Raw genomic sequence first — 18191 nt, forward strand, 5'->3', positions numbered from 1 at the left:
ACAATTAACAATTAATTTTGTTTTTGTTTGTTTTTTTTGGGGGGGGGGGGGGGGTTGTTTGCAAGTGGAGAGTGTTTGCTTGCACTGTCCTTAGAAAATGCAGTTTTTACAGTTTCTTCCCGCTGTAAACAACACTGTTTTATTCAGAAAAAAATATTGCGTGCATTTTGTATGGAATGCCAGGACTGCCAAAATGAATTAATTAAATACACTGTTAAATAATTATTAAATGTGTCAATAATTAATTAAATGTGTCATTAATTAACTAACATTAATTAAATACATATTTATGACAAATTCAATTAATTAATTATTGACACATTTAATTATTTATTTCATGATGTATTTATTTATTTCATTTGGCCCTAGGGGTCAGGACTGCCAGAACTGCCAGACAGAACCTGAGTGAATTAAGTCCAGTGTTTAACCACTGAGAGCTAAAACTCAGCAGAGGATTTAAAGCTGTGTGCCGGTGACTGGATGTCAGCCGGTGATGAATTGCTCTGTATTTTTCTAGGTGTCCATCACTCTCCGTTTAAATCCCGTTTGTCGTCTTTATCCCAGGTCAGTCACTGTGACGGAAACATAAGCTCCAGCAGCCCTGAGCTCCAGAAAAAAAAACTACATTTACTTAACTTGTGCAGAATAATGCACCGACACTGCGTTATATCAAGCTGCAGCTCCCCACATTAAACTGTGACTATCACCAGGTAACGTGGGCAAGTTTTTACGAATAAGGAGCAGATGTTAAACAGCTGACAGGTGAGCAGGATGTGTGCAGGTAAACTGAGGGTCTGTCGAGCTGATCGCTGGTGTTGTGAGGAAAATGTCGGCTCGTTATTTATGTTACAGAGACATGAGAGCAGGCAGAAAGAGACGACCGTTCGGTAAAGATGAGAATCTGTGGATGCAAAATGTGGAACACACAAATCTAACCGGTTAACGTAAAAAACATTTTAGCTGGAACACCGGAGCTGTGAGCTCGGTGCACTTTGTCAGCTGACTGTCAGCTGACTGTTAGCTGAGCTAGCGACATCTCCGAAAACATCAGAGCACTTTTGCAAACATGTTCTATTTTGACCAGCTGACCAGATGGGAACTTTACGTCAATGCATTCAAAAAAAAAAAAATGGGTAGTACACATTTCTTGTAAAATTAAAGTAACATAATTAGAAGGAACATTTTTATTAATCAACTTCATGTAATATTTATTATGTTTGGTGCATTAATTAACAGTTCATGACCTTGTGCTATTAAGTATTAAACCAAACATGTGTAAAACTGTACACAGACAGAGACTCATATCTTTACATATTTGGCTGTGCAGACAAACAGCTTATAAATTTTTGCAGTCATGTTTGTGTAGCGCTGCATGTTGATGTATATATGCCATATATGGGCTCAAAGACGCAAAGTTGACAGGAAATGTGGTTGCTAAGCTGCTGCTATGTGCGCTGAATCTATTTATGGCTAAGGCAGTTGTGTAGTATAAAAAGGGCTGACATGGAAATCACTGATCTTTTTTACTCTTGTCCCTTGGCTTTCTTTCATGGTCCTTTTTGAGTGATCCTCAGCTTGACACAGGTCAGTCTTTAGACTTGTTATATTTTAACTTTGATTTTATGTCTCTTTACTTTTGCATAACCTTTTACTTGTAATAAAACTTCAGGTCACGATTAACTTTTTCATCCGAGTATTAAAAACAATTTTTATATTTAAAAAGATGTTAGTTTGTCCAATTGCTCATGAGTGCAGATGTGGTAAAACACATATTTTTATCATTTAAGTACAAGTACATGTACTTGGGTTAAAATTAGTCTAGTAAACTTTGAGATTCAACTTCTTTACTCAAAAGTGAGGAAAATAAAATCTCTAAAATGTACTTGAGTGCATTGTAAAGCCTATTTCTACAATCTATTTTGGTGCAAAGCTAAACAAACCTCATTACTAATATAATAAAAAATATAAAGAAATTAAAACTTTATTTAAACTTAAATTATAATTATAATGAATATAATATGTTATCTTGTAATCTTTTGTAACACAAGTAGAGAAAAACAAAGTTTTAAAAAAGTTCTATTTGCTGTTGTCAACATTGTAAACAGGCCAACTGACCTCAACACCTAAATATTTGAAGTTTCTATTGTGAGCTCCAATAGATGTGGCAGACATGGCAGAAACACACCAGACAGAATAATACAGTGGAAGTAAAACCTGGAGCTAGGAAATTAGAGTGCCAGTCAACTGGTTCAGGTGCAGCAGGTGGGCGGATCCTCCAAATTGCTCACAAGTATTTGGCTGCTTCACTTCGTTTGTTCCAAAAAAACATGTCAGCTTTTAGATGCATGTTGACTGTTTACTTTCCTAACATTACTATTTTTCATATTTTACTTGCATGTATCATATACAGTCAACTTTACATAATTTCTGTTTAAACAAATATCTTCATTCAAACTGATCTTACATGCAGCTGCTGTTCATTCAACCATTTAGTTTATTAACTTATAGCAATTAATCTGACATTTCAGAGAATTTCCTTCCCTGAAGATCTTCATTGATCCCTGCGTCAGAGAGCCGACTCCCACCAAACACTGCACTGCACAACAAATCACTCTGCTAACTGAAGAAAGAGGTAAAAGTAATACATCTTTACCAGTTGTTGTTTTGGTTCATCCATCTGGGATCATCCAGTTTGTTGTATTAAATGTGTATTTTAAATGTGTTTTAATGTGTAAGCATGTTCAAATGGTAAAACGTTTCAGAAATAAACAAACAAACTGACTACTTTACTTACTCTTATCAGTGTTCTTTTTTTGTCTTCAAAATAGAAATATGAAGCTCTCCATTTTCTTGCTGGTGGTGCTCTCTGTCACTGTGCTCTGTGTGGATTACGAACATGTTAAGAAGGTCAAAAATCAGCGTATCATCGAACCAGACACAAAAATGTCGTCTGTTTCTTCTAGCAGATCAGCACAAGAAAGTGTTGACGAACGTGTTGACAAACGTGTTGACAACTTCATAAACCAGCATATCATCAACACAGAAGCGTCATGTGATAAACTAATAGAAGACCGGAAGATCAAAGATGTTAATGGTAAAGATAAAAAAAAAGAAACACCTTCATCTTTAGCACTTTTAAAAAGGTCAAAGATATTTGTAAAGAAGAACAACGTGTTTATAAAAATGACAGTCTTTATAGAAGCTCTGAAGAGATGGAGCTTTTGCACTGCAAACTGCAATATGACAAAAAAAAATACGAAGGCGTAAAGATAAAGAAGCATATTGAAATTGCATGTGTGGAAATCGGCCGTGGTCTTCAACCTGTACACTTGCAATGCTGCTGTTGATTTGAGAGCTGCTCTGTACTCACTGTGATCTTTCTGTCATTGTTTCATGATGTTGCTTTGGATTTCTTCAGATTTGGAATTCTTAAGACTTTGTAAAGTTTGCATAAACAATAATGGGAATATTATTATTAAGGAAATATGGAAGAATTGTTTGTAAGTGAATGTGGAATAATACCACAATCACAAGAGTTATTGAAAGAACTTTTGACTTTCTTGTCTCACTTGCATAAGTAAACATTACATTCTGACATTTTTTTCTAACTGGCTGTTCATCCTGTTCTCTCAGATCACAGACATTGCTTGTCTTTCAGCATTCAATAAATAATCTACAAAAAAACCCAAGTTGCTGCTCCAGAGAATTTTTTTATACTTAAAACAAAGCTCTTGTAAAACCACAAACACTCACTGGTTTTAAAATCATTGATGAAGAGAGGAGCTACAGATTTTGTCTTAGTGCTGAGGTCTGAGTTAGTGCTGGAGTTCATCTGGACTGCATTGGATTTCTATCTGCTCCATGTGTGGGAATAAGCAGAGACAACTAATAAAGAACTTTCAGCAGTAGGGCTGGGCGATATATCGAGCTTTTAAATATATCGATATATTTTTATACGAGATATGAGATGTGACAATATCGTTTACATCAATATTGTCTATTTTACATTATAATTATACTTGTGGAGCCACAATTTTGTCTCTCTTTCGTCCACTTTTGTCTTTGACAACAAAAAGAATAAATGGCTCTGTATTTGGTGCTTGTTTATGTGTTTCTATGCAAAAGCACCCTGTGATGTTAATGATAGGGGTGCAACAATACTCGTATTGATATTGAACCGTTCGATACAGTGCTTTCGGTTCGGTACGCATATGTATCGAACAATTCAACATTTTTAATTTATTTTATCAACTTTTCTTCTGACGATGCTGTCTGTGTTGAGCACTCAGTGGATCTGTGTTCGACTACTCCGCCTAGGCTGCACTGTCGAGTGTAGATCCACTGAGCGCAGCGCAAGCTAGCAAGACAGAAGCTCAGCTCGTTGCAACATGGCAACTGCCTCACGCTACCCGAAATTGAACCTCCCCCACCGTCATTGAGATCTGGCATTTGGAACTATCTCGGTTTTCATGTGAAGCATGACCCAGATGGTAAGCGCATCATGGACAAAAGTAAAACAGTATGTCGGATGTGCCACGCAATGCTCAATTGGTGGGAACTAGTGCGTTAGCGCAGTTAGCGTGTTAACATTTTGACGCCGTCCAGCCCCACGCACGGGTCGATCCACGGTAACTCGTTAACGGAGATTTGCAGCGTTATGGCGTTAATGTCATTTTAACAAGGTTAACGCTGACAGCACTAGTGGGAACAGAACGAATATGACTGCACATTTACGCCGACATCATCCTAGTGCAAAGACAAGTGGAAGCAGACAAAAACAACAAGCACGCATGCTACAAACTTTACCTGAGTCATTTAGACAGCCGTTAGCACAGGATTCTCCTTATGGGGACCTGATATGTTTAATATGCTGCTGAGAATATAGCCCAGAAGAAGCGTATAGTATAGCTTTTATTTTGGAAAGAGCCATTTCTCTGTAATAAACTCTCTTTTTGCATTGAAAAAATATCGAACTGTGACACCAAAGTATCGAACCGAACCGTGAATTTTGTGTATCATTGCATCCCTAGTTAATGATGACCATGTCTCTCAATTTGAAATGACTCCAACAAAGTTACATTTTTGTTTTTAATATGCTTTTAATTCTATTAACAGACTCAGTTCTATTAACAGCTCTCTGATATACATTAGCATTATAATATTAGGGAGAAAACTGGCCGTCCCTGTTCAGTCATTAATAATAAATAACCTCTTAGTTCACTTGCCTCAGTTCTGCTGTGTTCACGACATCAGCGGAGCGGGAGGTGGCTTACTGGGCTTAAGCCCGGGTTGTTGTTTCAGAAGCCCGGGGTCTTTTGGAGTGTAATTTGTTTCATAGTTAGTTGCCTGACTGACAACTATATAAAACAAAAAACTACACACAATATTCGAAGCACATAGCGCACAGTCCTAAATTCCCCCTAATTTTGCTATGATCCGAGCTCAGGCACTAGCCGACTGAGCAGAGGCGGAGCCAGACATCTTATAGGGCTTTGGAGCGTGATGTCACGTGAGGGGGGGCCACGTCCCCTCCCGCCATGACAATAGGCCAAACAAAGCACAGGGAACCTCCAAAAGTTGATTCTGTTCATCTGGACGTAGCAATTTGTGGGAGAAACGTTTCGTCACTCATCCAAGTGACTTCTTCAGTCTCAGCTGACTGCAGGTTTCCTCAATCTTATAAACAGTACATTTGCATAATGACTGAAACCAGCCGACTGAAGGAACAACGGGCTGGGAGGTCAGTTCCATCATCATTATGCACATTCTCATGACCATTGATCAACAACCACTGATCACAGCCGACTGATCAACAGCCATGAGTACCATTCACAGAGAGTTGGGGAATGGCTGCAATCACAGTTAAAACCTTCGTAGAAAATAAGTCCAGTATTACAGAATGAAATCAAATTATTGTGTTTGTTGGTGAGAAAACTTACAAACATACAGTACAGCACTTCAGTGTCACACTGCTAGCGATCGAAGATTTAAGTAAATTTGACAGCTGATCAAGACGCAGAACACAATGCGCTGTAAAAAAAAAAAAAAAAAAAAAAGCATGTAAAATTGCAAAAACCAAACTGCGACACAGCGAGGCCGCGTTATAGCAAGGGACCACTGTATTATATATGCAGGACACCTTGAATTAGTTTTTTTTTAAATTCAGCAGCAAGTCAATGCTGTCATGTAAAGTCTGAATTCAAACACAGGTTGGGGAAACCTGCACTGAGCTGACTGAAGATATCAAACATTTCCAGTAAGACATTTGACCAGGTCTTTTAAGACTTCCCATTAACCAAGCAGCATTCTCAAGCTGCTGCTGCACTGTTAAGAAAATCATAACTTAATCCTCATAGCACAGTCAGAAGAAAACAAACAAACATACAGTCATGTGGAAAAAAGTGTTTTCATAGAAATCTATAGCATACTCTGAAAAACTAAGAACACTCCAGGATTCAGTCATTTACCTTTTAGCAGCAATAGTGTCACCAAATTGTTTCTGTATGACTATCAGTGTTTCACAAGGATGTTTGGCTCACTCTTCTTTACATTGTTTCTTCACATCATTGAAGTTTCTGACATTTATTTATGTGTTTATATGTTGACAGCTGGTATGAGATTGCAACTTTACTACCAAACTTGCATCCATGCAGACTTTCTCTTTGCAACCCTTCCAACCAAGCCACACTTATTCAACCTTTTTCTAATTGTACTGTCATGGACTTTAATATTTAACATGCCAACTGAGGCCTGTAGAGTCTGACATATAATCTTGGATTTTTGGGCTTTTTCTGACCATTGCACAGTTTGACCTTGGCTTGAATTTTCTGGGACATGATTCCTGGGAAGATTATGATAATTGTGTTAACTGTCAAATATTATGCTTTCGTAAAGGTGCTCACACTTGCTGATAAACAGTTAATCAAGTGCAGTTCATTAGCAGCATCTGGCTGCTATTACAAATGAAGAAGATAATTATCTTCTTCATTTGTATTGAAGCATTAAAGTTGCTTTCTGAATTACAGGAGGCTGTCTGGTGTGAAGCAATAAACTGAGAACGTATCACCCTCTAGAGTCTACAGACAAAGCATCCAAATCACGTGATTGATTTAAGATGACATCAAACCCTCACTGAGTCTCGTTTCAGTTTGGGTCAGAAATGCGGACGCCAAACTACATACCAGTTTTGAAAATCACCTTTAGTGCAAGAAGAAACAGTAAAAACGGCATCTTCTAAGGAAAAATGTAAATAAAACACAACTTCAATTTCCTATTGGGGGGGAATGCAGCATGACAGCCAAAATTATATGACAGCATGTGGTATTTGCTATGGAAAGGGGTTCTTGGAGTGAATGCAAAATAAAGAACAGCAACACTGACAGCAAATTTTGAGATTTGAGAGATTTCTGGAATTTTTTGACTGTGTAGTCTAGCTTTGTGTGTGTGTGTACGTGTGTGTGTGTGTGTGTATGTTTGTTTATCAAAAATACAGTCAGAATGAAATAATAACTGTAAATTCTTATTTGTACTGTTGTTCTGAAAAGAATGAACTCAAACAAGGCAAAATAAGCAGTTTGTAAAAGTGAAATTAATGAAGGTAAACTCAAAAGTAACCAAAAACTGCCATTTATAACCTTAAATTACACAAAGATTGCATTATAACATATGTAGTTAGTGTGATAACATCTAGAGTTATTGCATTCATAGAAGTTTCTTCTGCTCTCAGAACAGATTCAGTTGTTCACAGTTTTGGCACACGGTGCATTACCAAGCTGCAAACACTCATAAGGTGCTGAGTTGTGGTCATGAAAAGAAGAAAGTGGTTAGCGAAAATTCTGTGATGCAGTGTCATCTGATGGTTGTGACAGCACGGCTTCACGGAAAGTCATGTATTGAATATTTTCTCATGCAGTTTTTTATTCTGTATATTTCATGTTCATTTACTTGACCAAGCCTCTGATGTGTAAATCAGATCCAACTGAATGTCATCAGAACATATTATATTATGAAATTTGTTTTCTTTTACTAATAAGTCGAGGTTGAGGATTTGGAGTAGCACTAAATATAGAAGTTTTCTATTTCTGATGATCAGTTTCAATGGTTGATTGTAAACTCACTTTACTAGTCCTCCTCCTTCATTATTCCATCCGGCAAATCAGCCCCGGAGCATGATCCTACCACCACCAGGCTTAACATCTGGTACAGTGTTCTCAGATTTCAAAGGATCACCTTTGATACATCAAACATACTGTTGTCATTGTGGCCATATAGCTCAGTCATAGTCTAGTCTGCCCAGAAAGCTGTCTTTCCAGAAGGGGTTGGGATCCTCAGTTCACAGTAATAACAAATTCCCACTGATCTAAGGGGGACTCTTTGGTCTTCTTCCAGTCCTTGGCCAAGTGGTAACATATCCAAACAACTTGTAATTACAAACGATTATTTGAACCGAATCTGTAAGTGTATAAAAATGGCTTAAAATGGTTTACAGTGAGTTCCTTGGACTTTCTGTTGTTCTAAATATTGGTCAATCCAACAAGTGCTTTCAAGCTGATCCTTTTTACGCTGCGAAGAGAAACTAACACTTGTAGTCGGCCATGATCACTAATGAGAAGTTAATAGGGCTTGTTGAGTTATGAGGTGCAGAACCTTCAGCACCTCACATGAAAAGATTTGACTGTGTGTATGCTTTTGGCACTGTGTGGATTTGAGAAAATCCAAAATAAATTCAAAATTGTTTTTGAAAGCTGTTTTATAAATTTCAGTGGTATATTATTCATGCAATAGGGAGTTGTCTTCTTCAACTACTGGGGCTGAAATAAGTTCATCTAGTTTAGAAACTTCCACTGAACAGTCTATTATAGTGTCAGAACAAAGCATATGCTTTTAAGAACTTAAACACTTTGAATGAGAATAATAGAAATTTTCCATTATAGCTTCTACTCAAGTACAATCAATAAAGAAAACCACAGACTCTTTGATGTTTGTTTTGAAGGAAAAGTAATTTCCTGTAAATGTTTATCTGTGTGAGATTTTTCAGAAAACATCAATTTTGTTTAAACGTGAGATACATGGCCTATTCTTTCCTTGTTCTACTTTTATCTCATCATTAATCTGATTACTGTTTAAGACAAGATGGAAATATAATATTCTCATGTTAAAAAGATAGAAAAAAGATTTTATTACCCAGAAATCTAACTTTTCATGCCTGTGAGCATAAACATGAGCAGCAGCGCTCTCTGCACTTTGTGTGTGGAAGTGCAAAAGCTTACAGCACCTGGTATTCCCAGGCGGTCTCCCATCCAAGTACTGACCAGGCCCGACCCTGCTTAGCTTCCGAGATCAGACGAGATCGGGCGTGTTCAGGGTGGTATGGCCGTAAGCGAGAGAAGAGCACAGAAACAGCCTTTTTAAACATGCTGTGATACCACCCTGAACACGCCCGATGTGTTCTAAGGTGCATTTAAAACCCAGGATGGCATGGAGCTACCTGCCAGAGAGCAGCAGGTAAGTGCATGGTCCCTCCTGCTAGCCCTCAATGTCTACGTGTATTTAAAATTGAGAGGTGGGCAACGACGCCAGGGGTGAGGTGTACACCCTGATGGTAACTTGGATTCCGTGCAGCGTGCCCACCCCCAAGATCCTATATGTATGTGTAATGAGAGTGTGAGTAATGTGAATGTCTAAGTTGTGAGATAAAATTGAGGCAGAGGCAGCCAGAAGGGGACAGAGGGGGGGGGGGGGGGGGGGGGGGGGGGGTAGCCTCCTCTGCACCCTAGTGACACACCCCTACTCCAAGTCCCTGCATGTGTGGGTGGTTGTGGTGGAGCAGGAAGAGGGAGGCAGCTGGAGATGGGGAGGGAAGGAAGGGAGGGGCAAGTGACCCCTCCCTGGGGCCAGCTCCCCCGCTGACCCCAGTAGGCACCCCCATACTCCGCGACCCGCCAGGGAAAGGGGGCCCAGGCCCATCCGGGCCGGGGCCCAGTGCAGCAGCGCTGCCCGGCCGCACAGAGCCCGGGACAGTCCACCCAACCCCACCACAGAGAAAACTGCACCCACCCCACCATCCACTCATCTTCCAGACTACATAAGACAATAGACGCCCAGGCTGAGATCTTCCTCCACCTCTCCTGTATCTCCCCCTCCTGCAGAGAGTTCCTGAAGAGAGGAAAGCTCCTGCAAGATGTGACCATCTCCCCCACCAGTTGAAGAGCCCCCCCAGGTGGCTCGACGCACCGGCGGCACCCTGCGCCCCCATACACCCACCCGCCCACAACGACCAGCAAATACATAAAAGATGGTAAAAGTGATTCCATCTTTGTGTCTCCTCCCATTGTTTCCCCAGTCTGTCTAGGTCCCATATTCCCAGGACACCACTGGACAACAAGTGGGTATTCCAAGACTGAGAGACGGCCAGAGTTGGCAAAAGATCAGACATTCTTAAGTAGAAGTAAAAATACTATTGTTCCAGTGAAAGTTAAAGTACTGATTCAACTTCATTACTCAGTTAAAGCAAAAAAGTAGAGGCTCGAAGCGCTTACAGAGAAAAGCATACAACAGAATACAACAGAATGCTGTTCGCGGCAGTAACACACACTTGGAGGAGAGGCTCCAGCCGTCCATTCCAGCCCTATCCCTAACATTAACTCTAACCATAACTTTAACCTTAACCCTATCAGGTCTTGTTTTACAAAGCGATTCATGATTAGAACAAAAAACACATTTACACATACTGATGATTTATCACATAGCATCGTTACCTGTTGGGATGAGAACGTGTTGTTTCCAGTGGCGTGTCTAGAAAATTTTTGTTGGGGGGGGCCAGGTAGGGGCACAGATTTGGAGAAGGGTGGCAGATGTAATTGGCAGATAATGTTAAAAAAAAATTCTACCAACCGTTAACCATAATTCAATAACCCTATAAACCTAATAACCGAATGCGCTTTTAACTCTTATTAGAATGAGATTTTAACCACTACGGTGCAAAGTTTTTAGATACTGCGTTGATAATGTACAAGAGATACAATCAGTCAGTGTTTATTCAGCAGTCAAGGACATCAATATTTGCATAGTATTTTTACTGACATGTAGTGCACATATGTTTTGGGCAAAAACATTTTTTAATATTAAAATACGAACATTTTAACATACAATTGGCAAATTAGCCAATGCAAAACTTTATCTGTCTATTAAAAAAAGAAGATAATCTTCTTACAAACTGTTGTTTGATTTTGAAACAGGAAGACTAACATTTGAAGAAAACCTGAAAGCAAGTAAATACTTTCTATGCTGCCTTATGGTAAACTTTGGTAATATTGATGTATAAAGAACAACACTGGCTGATGATGAAATACAGTCAGCTGGCATGGTGACACTGCCAGTATGAACCTGCAGGGCTGGACTGGGACAAAAAATTGGGCATTTTCACTACAGACCAGCCCACCAGGTATTAAAGCCATAAAGCCTTTGAATGAAAACAAACGCTGTTGTGACAGTGATGTACACTGTCTTTTTGGTATATGTATGATTTCTATACATTTTACGTCAGATAAAAACTTTGTTCGCAAGATTCAGATAATTATTTAATAAAAGCTAAATATTTGAAATGAGAATAAGAAAGAAAAGTATTTCTTTGTGCCCCCCTCTCCCTAAAGCCCTACCTGGCCCCCCTGGCAAAACTTTCCTAGACCCGTCCCTGCACAGTTACCAGCTGTCAGCTACTTAGAAAAGGATGCTGGTGTTATTTGTCTCTCAGAAACAGTTCATAACTTCCCTTCAACTCATTCATGTCACCTAAAAGGTAAACCTGTTTCTCCATCACTGTTCAGCTCTGATGATTCAGTAAGGACATCTCCTGGTTTCATCTTCATGATTCCCTCTCACCAGATATACAAACCGACATCATGACCAGCAGCTTTACAGCTGTGGCTCCAGCAAACATCAGCTGATACTAGAAATTAATATTAAATAAATTCTAACAACAGCTGATCAAGCTTAAATGTGCTGCTGTTGTTTAGCGCGACATCCGCTGGTTTCCTGTTTCTGGCGCAAAGTGGGCGATAAACAAACAAGAGAGAAAAGCCGATCAGCTGATCATTGATCAGTTTCATGATTGAAGTAGAAACAGGAGAGGGAGGGGGAGAGAATGAGAGAAGAAGTTATTTTTACACATCGGCCAGCATCTGGCCAATCCACCACGTCTCATTGTTCATGCCGTTACAAAAAGAAAAAGTCATCAGCCCACCGGGCAAATGCCCGGTATGCCCGATGGCCAGTCCAGCTATGTTAACCTGTTAATCTTTCGCCAAAACATTGTTTTCTGCGGTGCCGTCTTTTGTGCTTGGCTCTCCTACCTTTGCTAACATGATGCTCATAATGCAGAAGCCGATGCTGCATTCACTCACACTCGGATATCAGAGCTTCACTGTGAAAACATAATCATACATTTGATATTTCATTGAATTTTATTGTTTTAGCTTCGGGGTGGCCAGTCTGGTTGGGGGGGTGGCCTGTGCCCCCCCAGGCCACCCCGCTGGACACGCCACTGGTTGTTTCCAAAACACCACAAATTGGGGTGTCTGTAGCTCAGGTAGAGCAGGAAACTTACTAATCAGAAAGTTGCTGGTTCAATCCCCCTCTGCTCCAGCCTGCATGCCAAATATCCTTGGGCAAGATGCTAACCCCAAGTTGCTCTCCGATGCATCCATCGGGAGGATGAATGCGTATTAATGTTAGATAGAAAGCACTTACAGAGAAAAAGCATAGAAAAAAGTGAGTGCATGAATGAGGCAAGTTGTAGAGAGTAGAAAGGTTTTATACAAGAACCAGTTCATTTACCGTTATATTTTAGTTTCATTTTCAGTTCTGTACTTTTTACATGTAATATTGATTCATTAGATTGACTACATGTATTAGACCTAACTTGCTGACAGCAAATTTAAACGACCGTAATAATTTATTTTCAGCGTCTGAAATATTTATTTAGTTTGTTTTTTGTTTTCCTTTTGGCTCCTGATATTAGTCAACTACTATTTGTCAATGTTGAACTAATAATGAATCTAAGAACAGCTATTTGTCACGGTTGTCCAGCGTCAACCGTGGGGATGTGAGGAAGGAGGAGCCAGGCACGGAGCTCTGAATGCAAGCAGTGCGTTTATTTACAGTGAATGGAAAATAACAATAAATCCGCAGTGCGTTCCCGACTCCCGTGAAATGTCCTCTTCCCACTGCTAGTGTTCCTTGTCTCCGCTCCTCAGTGTCTGAGCACCCCGTGCTCGCTGCCCTCTCGTCTCCACGCTTCTCCTGGGGAGATAACAAACAGGCAGCCGTAAGACACATACAATGCGGCAGACTATCCGTACTGACTGGCCGAGAGACTAACGTGAAGTCACGCAATGATCCAGCGTCAGAGAGAGCGCCACCGCATTCTTAAGTAGCTCCTCCGACAAGGCTTGATCAGCTGTGTGATGGTCTTCAGGTGTGGCCAACCACCTGGCAGGGCCACACCCACCAGGCCTGAAGGTGCCTGTAAACAGGTGCTCTCAGAAACGCCGGCATCCACACACACACACACACACACACACACACACACACACACACACACACAACCTGCAAGCAGGGAGAACGAGGGACAGCACACCAAAAACACACATGTCCATAACTGCTGGGTCGTTTAGACTCCTGAGCTGTGCACGAGGGGTCGAACACCCACTGGAAGGCCGGGCACTCGTTTTCAACCGTAATATACCTGATGTGCTCAGGTAACCTGTAGCGCCATGAAACCTCTGTCACACCAGGGCGCATAAAAAATGATGCTTTAAGAGACTGATGGGATCGGGCAGCAGGGAAAACATCCACAAAATGCTACTTTCAGTTTTTTAAGTAGAGTCATTACATGCTTGTTAAAAGCAAACTCTCATATAGTTTTTAATGTGCTTCTTTCATTACAATGACTAGATAAAGAATGTGGCACTGTCTCTATTTAACACTGGCTACCCCAAAATGTTTCCAAACCTACAACCGTAACTTTCACTGAGAGATTTTTAGATACGGTTATTGAAGCTGTGGGGTTAATTTTTTAAGTAACACGAGACGAGAGGCAGCAGCATACACACAGAGCATCAGTGATAGAAAGCTAGGCTAACATAGGGTAGCTACCTGTTCAAGGAGAAACATGTATAGGCCCATCTCAAGTGCCAGTGAACATCTAAATGATTCAGGGAAGACTTTGGAGAAAGTGCTGTGGGGAGATGAAACGAAATTCCAATTATGTGGCTTTAACTGACCTTTTGAAATAGGAGTGTGATGCAAAAAATAGCATCCCTGCAGTCAAGCAGAGAGATGGAAACATTATGATGTGGGCTACAGGACGACTTAGTCGGGGTTCCAAGCAGTCAGGAAATGTGACATCGTCAGACTGCAGGCCACGGATTGGCTTTTGTCTTTCACTAAAATCAAAACTGCAGTTTTTTTAAAACCCTGCAACAAGGCAAATAGCTGCACAACACCGTGGTTTCCAAGTGTGACAAAAAGCCACAGATACATCATCGCTGCGACGTCTTCCTTTGTTGTGGCATTCGTGTTGCTCATAAATGACAACATGGACATCGGGCCGCTTTGCTGTAATGACCCCACGCACATTAGGTGGTACTTGATTGTAATGGAAAATGAGTCACAGCAAGCTGATCTGAGTATGTACTAATGGAGAAGTGCTATAAGATCACGGAGTGGTCTAGTCAGTCTCCAGACATCAGTACTGTAGAAAATCTGTGGAGGGAGCTGAAGTTTCAACTTTCCAAGTGGCAGTCAAGAAACTTACAGGATTTAGAGAGTTTCTGTAAGGAGCAGAGGGTTAATGTTTGTGTGTCCTCACTGTAAAGACTGCAGGTTACTGGAGCGTGTCGTGTCATGTTTCCTGTTGCTCTGAGGTGCGTCCAACAAATACACAAATCATTTACCACTAATAATAACACCTCCCCCACTTAAGTGTGTTCAACAGGAAGCTAAAGACTGGTGCTGTTAAAGTGTTCAAAAAACAGCAGGAGCTCGGTGTGAGGCCACAGTGGGCCAAAAAACACAAGATGACCTCCAGCAAGGACAAAATGTATCTGGACGTCTCTGTGAGCATCTGTCTCACTGTGTAAGTGTAGCACAGTGTCTGTGTGTGCATGGCTGGGCAAGAGAAACAGCACAACTGAAAGCCAGCACTCAGACGAGGACCCGGTGCATCGTCTGTCTCATCTCAGCCAGTTTACTTACAAACTCTTTAAGTTTGAATTTTAAAGCCAACAATGTGCACAGGGCAGTGATATTTAAAATGAAGGTAAACTATTCCAATCTCTGCAGCCCCAATTGTGTATCTCACACACACACACACAGTCCTGAATTCATTACTGAAGTCTCATCCAGACGTTCAATGTGTACACAAAGGAATTCTTCGGCAGGAGGTGAAAGAAAATGGCCCACAAGTTAATCCAAAATGACGGTTTTATCAACAATGGCCACCAGCGGTGATTTTGGCACCTGTGACAAGGTTGAAAAGAACTGTGGGTAATTTGGTCTCACAAAATGCAGCACACACACACACTAAGTTCTCCTCCTGCCTTCAGCCCAACCGTTGAGCGCCATGACAAATAGAGCCGCAGAATTTTGCTGCTGTGTAATTAAATTGAGACGTGGGGTCAAAATTCCCACCTAGATTGAGTGAGATGAAATAGAAATCGGCTCTCCTCTAACTGACTTTATAGAAATAATTACATCAGCTGCATTTATAACTGTTATTAAATAACAGCAGCACACGAGAACTAAAGTGTAATCCCAGCACATTTCGCTTCGCTTGCACTGATTCTTTAGAGATGACGACCGTGGTGGGTAATTAAGGGCAAACAATATACAAGTGGCGTGAAAAATGGAGGCTGCATTACCTTTCCAAAGCTTCCTTTCCCAATGGCCCGCAGTATCTGGAAGTGGTCAAAGTTTACTGTGGAGAAAATGAGAAGCAGTTAGTGAGAACGTGTCAGTTTGAGCTGAGCTATAAAACAGGGAACATGACATGTACAGCACTGTGCAAAAGTCTTGAGCCATCCCTCATTTGCTTCCAGGGATCCGGACTTCCCTGTAATCTTTAAAGTGGTATTAAGGAATAGCTCTCCAGGCTTTTTAAAGTGTTTCTGATTTTTAATCCAGGGCTTGTATTTGACCACTTTTTGTCTGTTAAGACCCTTCACACTAATCTCTGAAACATTCAAACATAAACAGACACCTAAGTCACGGAAAGGACCAGAAAACTTAACAAAGAACCAATTTTAAATTGTATCTGTACACATTTACTTGCAGCCTATTGCAAAAAAACAAAAGCCCACATCATTTGTTCTCACTTCTTTAGTTGAAGAATGCAGTTAATAACACCGTTAACACAGACTGACCTGGCAAAACACGAAAAAATAAGGGGGTGGTTCAAGACTTTTGCTCGGTACTGTATGACAAATGCAAATGTGCACTTCACAATGTATCGCTGCACTTCGGCAGTACTGTGAAGATTAAATGTTTTTTCCTTCCCGATGCATGTGAAAGGTTAAGACTTACATCTCCAAATGTACTGGAACTGATTTGAACCAGAGGACTCAGCCACACTGTTACTATGTACTGCATAAACACGTTTACCGATGAAGGTAAATCAGACGCTGTCCTGACTGTGTGGCTAAATTTTGTGCTGAAAGCATCAAATCAATTGAATATGATTAACTTGCTATGAGAGGTTTTTACTCCAAGTGTGACTTTTTCTGGCTTCATACACCTTTCAGGGTCAAATTCAAGCACTTTGTAAGCACGTTTAATGTCCATTTTCAACATTTTCCAGCACATTACCATAAAAAGGATGCATATTTCACTTCGCATCACCTGAGTAAGACCACGTGAAAGGCCAAATTAATAAGTCTTCTCATCAGATATTGATGCTTCTTTCTTATGTGACACAAAAAACAGGAGGAGACAGATCTTTGCTTGTGTTGTTTTTTAAGTTCATTCATTCAAAACTAACTGTAAGACGCTTAACTACATTGCAGTCTGTGTTATTGTTGTAGACCTAATTATCACCTTTAAAGTGTTTGTGCTAATAACATCATGTAGAGTAAGACAGGCATAGAGAACAGCACTGACTGGGAGAGGCTTTGAACACATGACATACTCAGATCAATTCAACACTTTAGACTTTAAAAATGCACAAGCGTCTTTCAAAAACCCATTTATTTAATCTATCATCATTGATATTATTATGTACAGTTAGAATGTACTGTTCATCTCCCTTAAATAAACAGGCAGCCTTAAAGTGTGAAATAGTCACTTGTCTACTGTCTCAGTGGCTGATAGTGCCCCACAGGCCTCAATGTCAGCTCGAAGCCATTATGTTTCAATTGTTTAATGATAAACAGATTTTGAATGAAAGCCAGGAAACTTCGCTAGCACAAAAAGTGCCTATTCTTTCTTCCCATATGGTTCAGTCATATTACCGTCATTTCCCCCTAAGCTGTTCCCAAAGACACCAGGTTAATACTTGAAAAGGCTGCAGCGATACACAAAAATATCATCAATATTCTGTTTACTTGGTGACAACGTCGCTTTTAGCCTTCAATCAGAAAGCCTGACGTTGGCTAGTTAAGCATCGGGCTAACGTTTAACGCTTTCACTTGAGGGAAGTAACTCGTATTACTGCTACTGCTGTGTAATCTTGGTTCAATTCACAGCATATTCTACAAGTTACCCTGCAATAACTAACTGTTAGAATAGCGCCACCGTATTGTATCGCACTGAGTGCACTTCAATCCTTTATCCCGCGAGTTTGCTAGCTAGCAAAATAATAATACCAATTTTAAACAAATAACATGTGTAACGTACACACTCGAGAAAATTATTTACTAGTACTTACGCAAACTCCCCCGTTGTGAAAACGTACAAATCCTTCTTGTATTTTTCGTTTTCCAGCAAACACTCATTAAAACGGCCTCCAGGCACATTAGCGCACTCACCCCCGACTGATCAGGGAGGGGGTGGGGGGTCACACATTGAAACAGACTAACGTGCAGAGGTACAGCCCAGGCAGAGAAATGTTGCTTTTAGACTTTGCGACTCGTTTTATTTCTCTATCTGATAAGAAAACTATTCAATCAGATAGTTCTTTGTGGTGAATGAAATACGGT

Source organism: Aulonocara stuartgranti (genome assembly GCF_965226115.1).
Source record: "Aulonocara stuartgranti genome assembly, chromosome: 23".
Taxonomy (NCBI): Eukaryota; Metazoa; Chordata; class Actinopteri; order Cichliformes; family Cichlidae; genus Aulonocara; species Aulonocara stuartgranti.